Source organism: Cibotium barometz, chromosome 6 (assembly GCF_041138505.1).
Source record: "Cibotium barometz isolate CiBa-2024 chromosome 6, ASM4113850v1, whole genome shotgun sequence".
NCBI classification, from domain to species: Eukaryota; Viridiplantae; Streptophyta; class Polypodiopsida; order Cyatheales; family Cibotiaceae; genus Cibotium; species Cibotium barometz.
In genome coordinates this window covers 35,876,082-35,889,963 of record NC_141051.1, presented here as the reverse complement: position 1 = coordinate 35,889,963, position 13,882 = coordinate 35,876,082, and positions in this window count along the sequence as shown.

The following is a 13,882-nucleotide window of genomic DNA, read 5'->3' as shown; positions in this document are numbered from 1 at the left end:
CCGCAATGTTTTGAAGCCTATGTAGTTCTTTTTTTGCTTTTGTATGCTCGACTTTTAGATTTTGGAAATATTTTCATTTGTGGCCTGAAGCAATTGTTGGAAGTGGTTGAGCTTTTGGTGCTCCTCTTGGATAAACTCATCTAGACACTTGAATTCATGTTGTTACTAGAGGATGTGCCTCTTGCATGTCTCGGCCACATGATCGATAAGCTCAACCCACCGGTTAGAGTCAATTTGTGAAATGCTTATTGGGGGAGCTAGAATTTCATTGTTGGTACCCACATCCTATGGGATAATATGGTCTATCAGATACCAATAAAGATGGCATCCTTGAGAGCTTACTTGAGGTGGGCATGGGATGGTCCTGATGGTGGGAGGTAGACCAAAGCAAATCTTGTAGATGTTGGTATGATGTGGTAATGGGTGAGGGATTTGTGGAGGTGGGGGGGAGCATGTTCATGTGTCATTTGCTGAATTTCCTATTGAGAATCTTTGGCGTGGGCTTCATGCACCTCTCCTTGGTGTAGTTCCTATGTGAAGAAAGTGTTATGGCTCAAACATATCACTTTTGGAGTTTTTAGAATCTTTGTCCTAAGTGGATTCGGGAATGGAGACTAATACTTCTTGAAGGCAACTACTAGGTTGCTCGTGGGACGCGGTTGAATAATCCTTCATGAGTGCCTCCATGGGTGCGATAGGTTGCTCACGGACGCAGTTGAATGATCCTTCATGAGTGCCTCCATGGGTGCGATAGGTTGCTCGCGGACGACGCGGTTGAATGATCCTTCGTGAGTGCCTCCATGGGTGTGATGGGTGAGGAGATTGATAAGGAGTTTGGGATGTTTCCAATTTTTGTCTCTTTAGGGGAAGTTGAGGAGTTTGGGATGTTTCCAATAAGGCTTGGGTTGTCAAAGAAATAGTGCTTCATAAGATGGGATAAGGCTAGTGAGGCACAAGGTGTGGAAGCTCTTTACCGTTGGGATGAAAAAAGACTTTTGTGAGCATGTATACATTCAGAGTTATTTCATGAGCCGTCAAGTTCATTGGTAAAGGCCTTGGCCCAATCTGTTAGGGCATGTAAGAAACTTGGCTAAAATGGTGAGCAATGGCAGTCATAGTAGCTGTTTGAGTTCATTGGTAAAGGCCTTGGCCCAATCTGCTAGGGCATGAGCCTTCGAGTTCATTGGTAAACACCTTAGCCCAATCTGCTAAAATGGTAAATGCCTTAGCCCAATCTGCTAGGGCATGAGCCTTCGAGTTCATTGGTAAACACCTTAGCCCAATCTGTTAGGGCATGTAAGAAACTTGGCTAAAATGGTGAGCAATGGTAGTCACTATTAGTAGCTATTTGATGAGTGAGGAAAGTGAGCACTCTAGCCAAGGCAACCAATTTCAAGACTATGATGTCTTCAAACATGGCCCCATTGGAGTTGAGGTCTTCAAACATGGCCCCATTAGAGTTGAGGTCTTCAAGTGCCGAGCGCCAGTCATGACTCGTTTATCGCTATGGACTTTTATTATATGGCTCTTCTTACTAGTATATCCTTAGTGAGAGTGATCTAGTTGTGCCCATACGGCATCTCTACCTCCCTCGAATTTTTTGTGTTATGGTAGGACTAAATGAAGTGTAAAATGAGAGGGATATCCTAGCCCCATAGAGAATAGCTTTGGAAGTCTAACTTTATCAAGGTAGGCGGCTACTTTGAGGAGTTTAAAAATGGCATGACATGACACTAAAGTTATTCCCAAAGGTGGCCTCGATGAATGATAGTGCGTCAAACTTTACAAAACATTTCGTGGTCGAGGTAGCATGATTCATCCCTAATGGTGAGACTATCATTTTGTAAAATGGACCAGGAAGATCTAGAGGCTACTTTCTAGGTTCCCTATGGAGTGGGGATGAAGTGTAAGCAGCATTGTCAACCATGGATCCTACTCTTAATGTTCCTTGTGTAGGGTTTAATGTGTGCACAGTCGTTTTATGTGAAGTACAATGCAAGGAAGAGGGATTAAGTCCTTGGGTTTAATGTGTGCACAACATTTTATGTGAAGTACAATGTAAGGAAGAGGGATGGATACAACAAAAAGAAAAGGGCTATGTTAGAACTAAAGTACAATGCAAGGAAGAGGGATTAAGTCCTTGGGTTTAATGTGTGCACAACATTTTATGTGAAGTACAATGTAAGGAAGAGGGATGGATACAACAAAAAGAAAAGGGCTATGTTAGAACTAAAGTGCAATGTGATGAGCTAGGATTAAGTCCTTAGGTTTAATGTGTGCACAGTCGTTTTTTATGTGAAGTACAATGCAAGGAAGAGGGATGGATATATCAAAAAAAGAGAGCTATGTTAGAATTAAGAGTGCAATGTGATGAGTTGGGAATAGATCAGTGTGGGCCACATATGAGCTTGGAATGGACTCTATGTAATATGCATGCTTTGAAAATGTGTGGGTGGAATCAGTAATGTGTGTAGGCTTTGATGTAGGGTCTTGGACTTTCTAGTTAGATGCTAGTCAACTCTTTGGTTAAATGATTTTGGACTTTTTGGTTAGATTATTTTGGACTTTCTAGGGTATGCTTTTGGACTATCTGGGAGTGTGCCTATAAATGATCCTAACTACACCAGCAGCTACACCTTTCATGGGGAGCATTACTTTGTAGTGTGCTTGCAAGAGAAAATCTGATGTCCCTTTTTTATTGCTAGTGCTTTTTTTGTCAAAAGGATGTGCACTAGGATAAGTGCAAACTATAGCTTTCCTCCCAGTTCTCTTCTTAGACTATGTGCTTTTCTGGGACTTTTTTTCCTTTATGTGCTTTCGCCGATGTGCCCCTCTTAGTTTTTTGTTTTTAGGGCTATGAGTTAATTTTTTCTTTGCTAGCTTCATTTTCTTTGCTAGTTACTAGTTTGGTGTTTTCCTCTTCTTCTGGGGCTTCTTCCCATGAGTGTTAGATTGCTTCTTTGGCCTTTTCCAACTTCATTTTCTTTGCCCATTGCTTATTTCCATATATGTACTTGGATTCTTGCTGTGATCTTACTTTATGTCTTTGTGGCCTTCTACTCAGACTTGCACCTGTCTTTGTTCTTATGCCCTTTCTTTGCCCTTTTGACTTCTTTGAGCTTATTCTTTTCTTCTTCAATTTTTTGCCTTCTTCTTGTGGTTTTACTATTCTTTTCTAGTTCTTCCCGTTTCTTGGCTTGCTTACATGGGACTTTTCTTCTTATGTCCTGACTTGTTTGCTTCCAACCTTGGTGCTTTTCTTCTTAGGTTCCCAACCATCTTGTAGGAGTGGTTATGTTCTCTCTCTCTCTCTCTCTCTCTCTCTCTCTCTCTCTCTCTCTCTCTCTCTCTCTCTCTCTCTCTCTCTCTCTCTCTCTCTCACACACACACACACACACACTTTCTCTCATTGTTCAAGTTAAGAGCTTACCTTAGCCTTGCCAAAGCCGCATGAGTCATTGGGTCATGCATGGAGGGTGATGATGACATGGTAACTCGAGTTTATGATGTAGTTGGGTGGATTGCTAACATAGCATACGTTTAGGCTATCTCTTGGATCGGGTGGAAAACTTCTACATCCTAATCTTAGTTTGGGTTTACAAATTCTACATCCATATCTTGAAGATTGTCTACTAGGTTTATCTTGAAGATGTAGTGTCTAGACCACTAGTACACATGGTCATAAAGCCTCTTACTCTTAAGACTGATTATAATCGATCAATGAGCGAGTCTTTTTGAGGGTTCCTGCTTTGTGGCATGGACTGCATCTTATATGGAGATATTTGGGTCTAGCAATGTAGTCCTGACATTGTCTCTCCTTTCTCTTATTTAAGATTATTATAGATTTGTGCAATGGAGCTCCATCTAGCTCCACTTGATGAGAATCCCAGAATGAAGGTGTGTCTTAAGACCTCATAGCTAGCTTTTTCAAGCGGGTTTAGTATCCTAAATCAATGACCTACTTTACCTTCAAAGCAAAGTCCAATTGAGAAGATCACAGTGGGATCATCAATAATTCACATTGCTTTATAAACTTGATCAATCTTTTCTAGCTATTGAATGGAATAATCTCCACTTCCATCAAACTTGGTCATCATCCTTGAGATGTGGATTGGCTTAGTAGGTGCTATGTTTGTGGTAACCCTCCTTACCATTTCAAACTCCATCCTAAGCACGTCCTCAATGTATGTTCATTTCAGTGGAACATAAGGGAAAGGGTGCACAAAAACTCTCTCTTTCAAGGTTTAGCGTCTCTTGCCCCATGGGCTATGTGGCTTCCTATGGCATTTTTCCTATGCCAGCCTGGCTTTAAGGTTGCAGGCTTGCATTATGTGATTACTCTTATGGATCTAAGAAGGTACATGGAGTCCATGGCCATAGAAGAGGCTTATTGAAAGAAATGATTTCTCTAGATTTAGATAGAAAACTAACGATCCAAACGATCAAATTTTAGATGGTAGTGAGTACTACAATTTAGATGGTAGTGAGTACTACAATTTAGATGGTAGTGAGTACAACAATTTAGATGGTAGTGAGTACTACAATTTATTAGTTTACTTTATTTTGATCTAGTAGTTCGATTTAGAGTATAGTCTTTGCAAAAACACAAATTTTAGTTTATAACATTTAGATTTTGAACCATGAAAATAACAATAGTTGTCGTTTTGAAAAATTGATAGAAATTTGGATTATAGAATCCACTTTATTAATAAAGTAGATTCTGGAATCCAAAAGACTGATGTTTCTATCATGAGAGCGAAATTTTCGTCTGAAAAAGAGAAATTTTGGATTTTAATGAACAAAAATTTCACTTTTATAAGATGAAAATTTTAGTTTGTCGACGATAAAAATTTTCATTCGATGAAAAAAGGCCGTCAATGGGGAAAAAATTCCGTCAATGAGAATTTGGATTCCAGAATTCATTTGGATTGTGGAATCCAAATTTTTGTAAAAAAATTCAATCCAAAAACAATGTAAATTTCAATTTGTCGATGGAAATTTGGATTTTAGGATTCTAGAATCCAAATTCTCATTGACAGATTTTTTTTTCGTCGACGGAATTTTTTTCCCATGATGAAAATTTTGACGGGAAATTTTTTTGTTGATAAGAATTTGAATTCTCTCAATGGAATTTTCCCATCAGCAAAATTTTTGACGAAAAAAGTTTTCATCCACAAAAATTTCAAACCATTGACGAAAATTCAGATTGGATTCTGGAATCCAAATTCTCATCGACGAAAAAATTTTTCCATTAATAGAAAAAATTATGTTGATGCAAATGTTTTCCACCGATGGACTAAATTTTTTGTCTAATAAAAGTAAAATTATTATGGACAAAAATTTCTCTTTTTTTGGACGAAAATTTCATTCCCATGATGGAAATGTCAGTTTGTCTCACGGAATTCTGGATTTTAAATTTTCATCAATTTTTCAAAACAACAACTATTATCATTTTCATGGCTCAAAATTTAATTGTTTTATAAACTAAAAACCATGTTTTTGCAAAGACTATAACTCACAATTGAACTATTAGATCAAAATAAAATAAAGTGATAAATTATAGTACTCACTACCATCAAAATATGCTTAAATTCAACCATTGGATCAACTTTGTACACAAAGAAAATTTATTTTCTTAGATAATACACTAGTCCCATGTAAGACAGTTTCATCAAATTATATTGGGTCTAAAAGTAACGTCAATTTTTTCACCTATCAGTTTGTAAATAACACGATACATACAACACACAGTCTAGAAATGTGTATTGGTACAAAACTTATCCGTGCTCAAGAGAAAGTATGATCTAGAGATGCTTAAATAAAGCAAAAAAGGAAAGAAAAGTGTAATTCGTCAACATGTGGACATGCTTAATTTGTATGATATAGAAATTCTTGTGTACGGATTTAAGTTAAAAAATTATGGACACTTGCGCCATGTTTTTGGGTTTAGAGTAAAATGTAAGTAATGTTTTATACATTTTTTTCTACAAAAGTAGTGTTTTTTTAAAATGTGACATGAATGTATGTCTTTTGTCTCCATAAATTTGAAAAAAGGTACATTTTGGTTTTTTTTCTTCTAAAAATGGAGTTGAGTGAACGTTTGCACGATTTTGTGAACATTTTTCATGACTTTGTTAAGCCACTCCTTTGACAAAGTAGCTGATGTAGCACATTCACTCACTCTCTCTTGCACACTTCATAAGCCACTCCTTTGACAAAATAACTAATGTGGCACACTGTTCATTGCTAGAATCACTCATAGACAAACACACTTTGTAGCACAACCATGGAAGAGGGGAAGAACAAACCAGTAGTTAGTCTTACACGAGAGAAAGTCAACTCATGGAAAAGTTTTGTGCATTATGAGAAAAACTAATATTTATACATCTCATGGGGTGTTCACACTTCACTTAAGTGTGTCCACCACTGTATGAGCCCACCAAGGCTAGACACATTGTCTCTTGATTGGTCTTAAACACTTATTGTTGGATTTCTTCATAACACATTGCTTGAAGCTCATTGTTTGAGAATTTGTTAGAGCTTTCATATGGACAGCTTGGCCATTTATGCACTTGAAGGACAGCAAAGTATTTAATTGATGGATTTTGTGACCTTGTTTATGTTGGTTTGTTTAACTTCAAGCGAGGCAATTCTATGAATAACTTATAAAATTTTAATCTAAAAAATTTCAACGCTATCCAATTACAATATTTAGAACAAAGGTTATAAAGACTATATTAATATTCTCTTAGTAGAAGAAGGTAGATAGAAACTAGGGGAAGACTTTCAGTGCCACATGGCCAAGGGTTTTTCCATGAAGTTGATTTGTGAGATTAGGCATGAAGTTATCATTCTAGGGAAAAAGGCCAAAGATTCTAGAGAAGCAAATAGGAAATTACCTTATGAAAGAGTCTCTTAGAGAAATATGTGAACACTCACATACACAAGTACATGTGCACACACATGGAACTCACACACACACATATGCACCTACACGTGCACACACATAGATGTACACACGAGTATATTCACATGCTCACACACACGTACATGCAGACACTCGCTATGGATACACATATATAAAAACATACACCATGTACACACACACACACACCCACACAACAAATACACACTAACACATACACACAATCAAGACACTTGCACAACACATGCACGCATGAAGACATTACACAATCACACATACGTGTGTATGTGCACACACAATCACATACATATGTATGCAAAAGAGAAGACAAAAGACATGGTATATAAGATACACTTATTTAGAAGTGAACACACCTCATCATGCATCCCCACGTGTTAAAATTTAATATTAATTAAAAATATATGTGTATATGTGTTTATTTATTTTATAAATGCACGTGTATATATAGGTATACGTCTCTAAATATAATAAAACATAATATTATAGATAATATATATTTACATGTGGGTGTGTGTTTTGTGAGAGAGAGAGAGAGAGAGTGTGTGTGTGTGTGTGTGTGTGCACGTGTGCATGAGAAAGAAGTGTGTTTGTGTGTGTGCATGAATGTATCTGTGTGTGTGCGCGTGCGCGCACGTGTGTGTGTGTGTGAGAGAGAGAGAGAGTTTCTATATGTGGGAGTGTGTGTGAGAAGAGAGATAGCGTGTGTGTATGTGTGTGTGTGTGTGTGTGAGTGGAGGGGAGAGAGAGAGAGAGAGAGAGAGAGAGAGAGAAATAGAGAGAGACAGAGGCATGGAAGTCTATGTGTGAGAGTGTGTAGGGGGAAAGAGTGTGTGTTTGCATTAGTATATGTGCATGTGTGTACATGTGTGTGTGTGTGTAAGAGAGAGAGAGAGAGAGAGAGAGAGAGAGAGAGAGAGAGAGAGAGAGAGAGAGAGAGAGTGAGTGTGTGTGCATGTGTATGTGAGAGAAAGAGGGTGTGCATGTGCATGTGCATGTGTGTGTGTGTGTGTGTGTGTGTGTGAGAGAGAGAGAGAGAGAGAGAGAGAGAGAGAGAGATTACATGTAAGATGCATTTATTTGAGAGTGAGCACACCTCACCACTCATCCCTACCATTAAAATTTAATCTAAAATTTGATTAATTAAAATTATATATATGCATGCATTCCTGTCCAGGAATATTGTGGAAGAGATTTCGAGAAGAAATGATAGAAGATTTTCTATACCAATTATTGAGAAGTAGGGGTCAGTTTATTGGTATTGAACAATTAGCTGAAACTCATGCACTACTACATTTAGAAGAAATTCTTCGTGCTCAGAGACGGACATTGGCAGATTTTGAAGGAATGCCTGAACTAAACAGAACTGATTTGGAAGTCTTGGGTGAAAATAGATTGCTTTTGGAAGAGAGATCTTTTGATACTGTCGAACAATCTAACCTGTCAAGTGCTATGGAGTCAACATTAACAAATAGCCAGCGTGTTGCTTTCGATGCTGTAATGCATGCAATTGCGACAGATGCAGGTGACATTTTTTTCCTAGATGGTCCAAGGGGATCGGGCAAGACCTATTTGTATAATTGCTTGCTTGCACAAGTACGTGGACAAGGGTATCTTGCTTTGGCCACTGCATCGTCAGGTATTGCTTCTCTACTCTTGGCGAATGGACGTACTGCACATTCTAGATTTAAGATACCTCTAGAGCTAAACAATTCTTCAACTTGCAAAATCCCTGTACATGGACAACTTGCTGAGGTTTTGAGAGTTTGTAAGCTCATTATTTGGGATGAGGCTCCAATGATTCATCATTATGCTTTTGAAGCATTGGATAGGAGCTTACAAGATGTATTATTCTCAGATAAGCCATTTGGTGGAAAGGTTATATTAATGGGGGGAGATTTTAGACAAATCTTGCCTGTTATTATGAAGGGAAGACGTGAGGATATTGTTAATGCAGCATTGTGTCGTTCCTTTCTATGGAACTCTATCAAAGTTCTAAAGTTAACTGGAAATATACGTATTCAATCAAGCAATACTAATGGATGCAATGAGTTTAAACAGTGGGTCAATATTGGGAATGGAGTGGATTGTAGCGATAATAATACGATGGTGACACTACCAAGTAATATGGTCTTGCAAAGATTGACTCTTAAAGACTTGGTACATTGGGTATACTCCGAATTGGCTCTCACTACGACATATGCTTCATACTTTAGTGAGCGTGCTATTCTTGCTTCGATAAACAGTCAAGTGGATATTGTGAATAAGACAGCTTTATATGCAATGCTTGGTGAGCCTAAGCAATATTTCGGTGTAGATTCAATTCTTGAAAATGATGAAAATTCATTCCTATATTCCACAGAATTTTTGAACACAATCGACCTTCGGGGCGGATATCCACCTCACTGCTTGGTTTTAAAGTTAGAAGCTCCTGTTATTTTGCTTCGTAACTTGGATCCAAGACGTGGACTCTGTAATGGTACACGGATGATATGTAAGGCCTTTCACTCTAAAGTCTTGGAGACTAAAATCATCACTGGTACTAAAGTTGGTGAAAGAGTATTTCTTCCATGGATTACCTTTATATGCAGCGAGGCCCAACTACCATTCACCATGAGGCGGAGACAGTTTCCCGTGCGACTGGCATTTGGCATGTCAATAAACAAATCACAAGGCCAAACCCTAAATGTTTTGGGGTTGTATTTGGTGACTCCAGTGTTTACTCATGGGGCAATTGTATGTCACGTTGTCACGAGCACGGTCTCCTCATGCTGTGAAGGTGTTACTTGAGGATAACGCTAATGTGGAGTGTTCATTTGATGATCTTCAAAGTTATACACCTACAACAAACAATATTGTTTATAAGGAGAGCTTGATGACTTCAGAGTGACAAGTCAGGTTTCTTATTTAAGTTTTGCAATTTGATTAATTTTGTTGTGATTTCTTTTTTTATACATATTTGTCCATGGTAAAAGTACCTATTTTTATTGCTTATGTTTTGACAGACATGTCTAAGATTACCTTTACATTGGACATGCCTTAGTAGGTGAGTTATTCTCTATATTTGCATAACTTTTCTTGATTAAAATTTGGTATGGAACATGACATTCTATACTGATGTTTATCTGTACAGAGCCACCGCTATAGTCAGCTCCTATTACTACAGGTCACGTAGCAGGGATTATGATTGATGCTTATAGGGATGGGTAAGTATAAGTGTAATTGTTAGGCATTGTATAAATATTTTTTGAACCTACATTGGTATTCGTTATGGGTTTTATACTAGAGCTCCTCATGTACCATCCACTCGATTTTTTATTGTACGAGGTAATTTTGATTATGTTTTTCTATTATAAGATTTTTTTGAGATTTTATGTGTCGTTATGTGCAGGTCCTTTTGAGATTTGATTTATCGTTGTTTCATTTGTGCAGGTCCTTTGCATTCATCAATAGTAGAGCATGTGCGGGATGGATCACCGCTTTACAATAGAGAGCGTATTGTGAGGAGACAAATGAATGATCCTTCTCATAAGAGAAGAATTCAATTTGTTGATTCTGACATTACTGACTGAGAACACGTATTTTGTGGTGCATTTTGAGAATATGTAATATTGGTCCTTTTTTGCATCTTCGTATGCTACATTACTATGATATTTTTGTTTTCGCTATAAATCTACGAGACATGGATGTTATTTTGAGATATGTATATATGAAGTCACTTGAAATAATGTATTGTGTTTACTTAAAACATGACCTAAATTGGAGAAACTGAGCCTATTTTTTCTAGAACTCTACCTGCCGCCGCAACGCGCGGGTCTAATACTAGTTTACCTTAACCACTTACTCTCATTAAGCTTGTATCTTCAAACCCTAATGGGTGTCATGTAACCAACATGCACAAAAGTTGTTGTCATTGTGGAGTAGACACTGCCCTTCCTTGACCAATTCATAAGGCAAGTGGTAAGACCCTCCCTTTCCCTTTCCCATATAAATCTACCTCATTGCCCATGGAGGAGGTATGGTATTAAAGGAAGCATCAAGCATGTTGAAGGAACATCTATAAGCAAACCACTTAAGCAAGGGTGGCAGCCTTGTTTTGATCATTGTGTGAGAATGGTCAAGGTGGAAAGCATGTGGAAGCAATGGCATGTATGTCTAAAGCATGTCAACTACAAGAGGTCAAGCAAGCACAAAGAGTGGGGTGCACCATCATTGAGGTGTACATCTTCATCGACATCAAATAAAGACTTAGATGGCATCATTGTATTAGCCTCTAAGGCTCTAGGAACATATTTGTAAATCCTAGATAACCACACCACCATGACATCCTTGTATACCTAATGTTATAAAGGCAACCTATGTCCAATATCACCTATGTCCAATATCACCTATTCTATTCTTTCATAGTTGGTATTGAGGGGGGGTATTAAGAGACTAAGGTTATGTAGAAGGGGAAGAAAAGGGTGTGAGTGTGAAGGGACTTAAGGTCCACTAGCTCATCTATTTAAAGGTGGAGCTAAGAGGCATTTTATATAGAGCAAGGCCAAGTTGTATTCATAAACAACTTAATAAGCAAGATATCTTTCTTGTATTTTGTGAGTTCTTTTCCTCCACACACTTGATCTAGCATGAGCACCACGTTTTCTCAACAGGTTTGGCCATAGTTCAAGCGTGTGTGAACACTTATGACCTTGTATATAACTTAGTTTAAGCATGTGTGAACACTTATGGCCTTGAATGTATATAACTCAATTTCTCTCATAATACAATGTACTCTCCCATTGTGTAATTAATTATTTCTCTTGCTCATCTTCTTCTTAATCAAATGCTAGTGAGGTGAGAGGAGAGGGATGAGGACCCGTAGTGTACAATGATGTGAGAGGAGGGATGAGGACCCATAGTGCAAAAAAATGGTGTGGTAGTGTGTGGTGTGACACTGCTCTCAAAGGAGCAATGCATGAGGTGAGAGAGGACCCATAGTAACATGGTGGTGTGACAACGCTCACACGAGTAAGCAACAGAACCAGCTATGCAAAGGAGGTGTGGAGGAGCTCTTGCAGGGTGGATTGAGCTAAATGCTCTAAAGCCTATACATTTTTGGTGCTGCTTATTGACTTGGCTTTTTTAAAAGCTTTTCTCTATCCATTTCCCACACTCCTGAATATTGGATTTCCATGAAAATGTCGTGGTTTTGATGGAGATTTGTATTTGATTTAGTGTGTTCTTGCTCTCTTTTTTGAGTTTAAACGAATGTATTTTAGTCTTTGCCTCAATTAAATCGAAAAATGCATTAGCATTACATTTTTTGTTAATCTTTAGCTCTTTTTTAGGTGTTAAACATAGAGCTTAATTGCATAATTTTTATATTCTAAGTGTGTTTTTTATTGCATTAGAGTGCATAAGAGAATTATAGTGTTTTTCAGGTAGTTAAATCTTTAAAAAAAATCATAAAAATAATAAAAAACTAAAAACTCTTTATGGACTACTTTTTTGGATTAGTGAGGGGATTAGTGAACTTTAAAAAATGGGGAATTTTAATGGTCATTTTGGTGATTCCTTATGATATGTGTAACAGGGGAGTGGAAAAAAGCCACGAAAGGGTAAGGGGTGTCATAAGCATTTAAGGGAGTTGTTTGACTTTTTGCTTCTCCTTACCATTTGTGCAAGGTTAACATCCTTAACTATTGAGAATGAAAAAATCTACCCTCACTTACAAACCAAAATGTGAGAACCCATGCCTTAATATTTTTAAAATATGATAAAAACCTTAAACTTTCATGTGCCTTACCATTTATGTAGGGTTAACATCCTTTACTATTGAGAATTCAAAAATCTACCCTCACCCATAAACCGAAGTGTGTGAGAACCCATGTCTTAATTTTAAAGAACTATGAAAAAAAAAACCTTAAACTTTCACGCACCAGTTCTCACAGATGTGAAACCTACCCATGAAACTTCAACCTTCACATACATGAAAACTCCAATCCTCATGAGAACTTGGGGAAAAAAACCTTAAAGCTTTCTCACATCAATTCTCACAGACGTGAATCCTAGCCACGTGAAACTTTAACTTTTAGGTATGTGAAACTCCAATTCTCATGACTTGAGAATAACTTAAACTTTCAAGTACGTGAAAATTTTAACTTTCAAGTATGTGTGAAAACTTCAACTTTCAAGTACATGAAAAACTCCAATTCTCATGACATGAGAACAACTTAAACTTTCACACGCCAACATGGACATGAAACCTACCCACGTGAAACTTCAACTTTCATGTATGTGAAAACTCCAATTCTCACAATGTGATAACTTGGAAAAAAATATATAAAAACTTAAACTTTCATGGAGAAATTCTCACAGACATCATGAAACCTATCCACGTGAAACTTCAACTTTCACATATGTGAACACTCTAATTCTCATGATGTTAGAACTTGGAGTTGGAATAAAAAAATATTAAATTAAAGATAAAACTTTGATGTGCAAATTCTCACAAACTTGAAACCTACCCACATGAAACTCAACTTTCACGTACGTAAAAACTCAACTTATATTAGAGCACTTAGATGCACTCAAAAAAAGAAAAAGCACATGGGATGAAGAATACAGGGATGGGACGAAGAATACAGGGATATGTTCTCCTAAAGTTGAATCCTCCGCAAGGAAATATTAACCAAGAAGCTGCTATCTTACATTTAAAAAAAAATATCATATAAAGAACTAAGATTCACACTCTTGTTCTGATGATTATGTCTATGTTCCTTTGGGCCATACATCTGAGTCGGCAGAGGACTTCCCCTAGTTATGAAACCTCCATAATATCCCCATAGTTATGACACCTCCATAATATCCCCATATCATGGTAAGAGTGGTGACTTACCATGTTGTGGGTGACGAAGAGGAGTGGCTCGGTGCAAAATAACACACAACAACATGGAT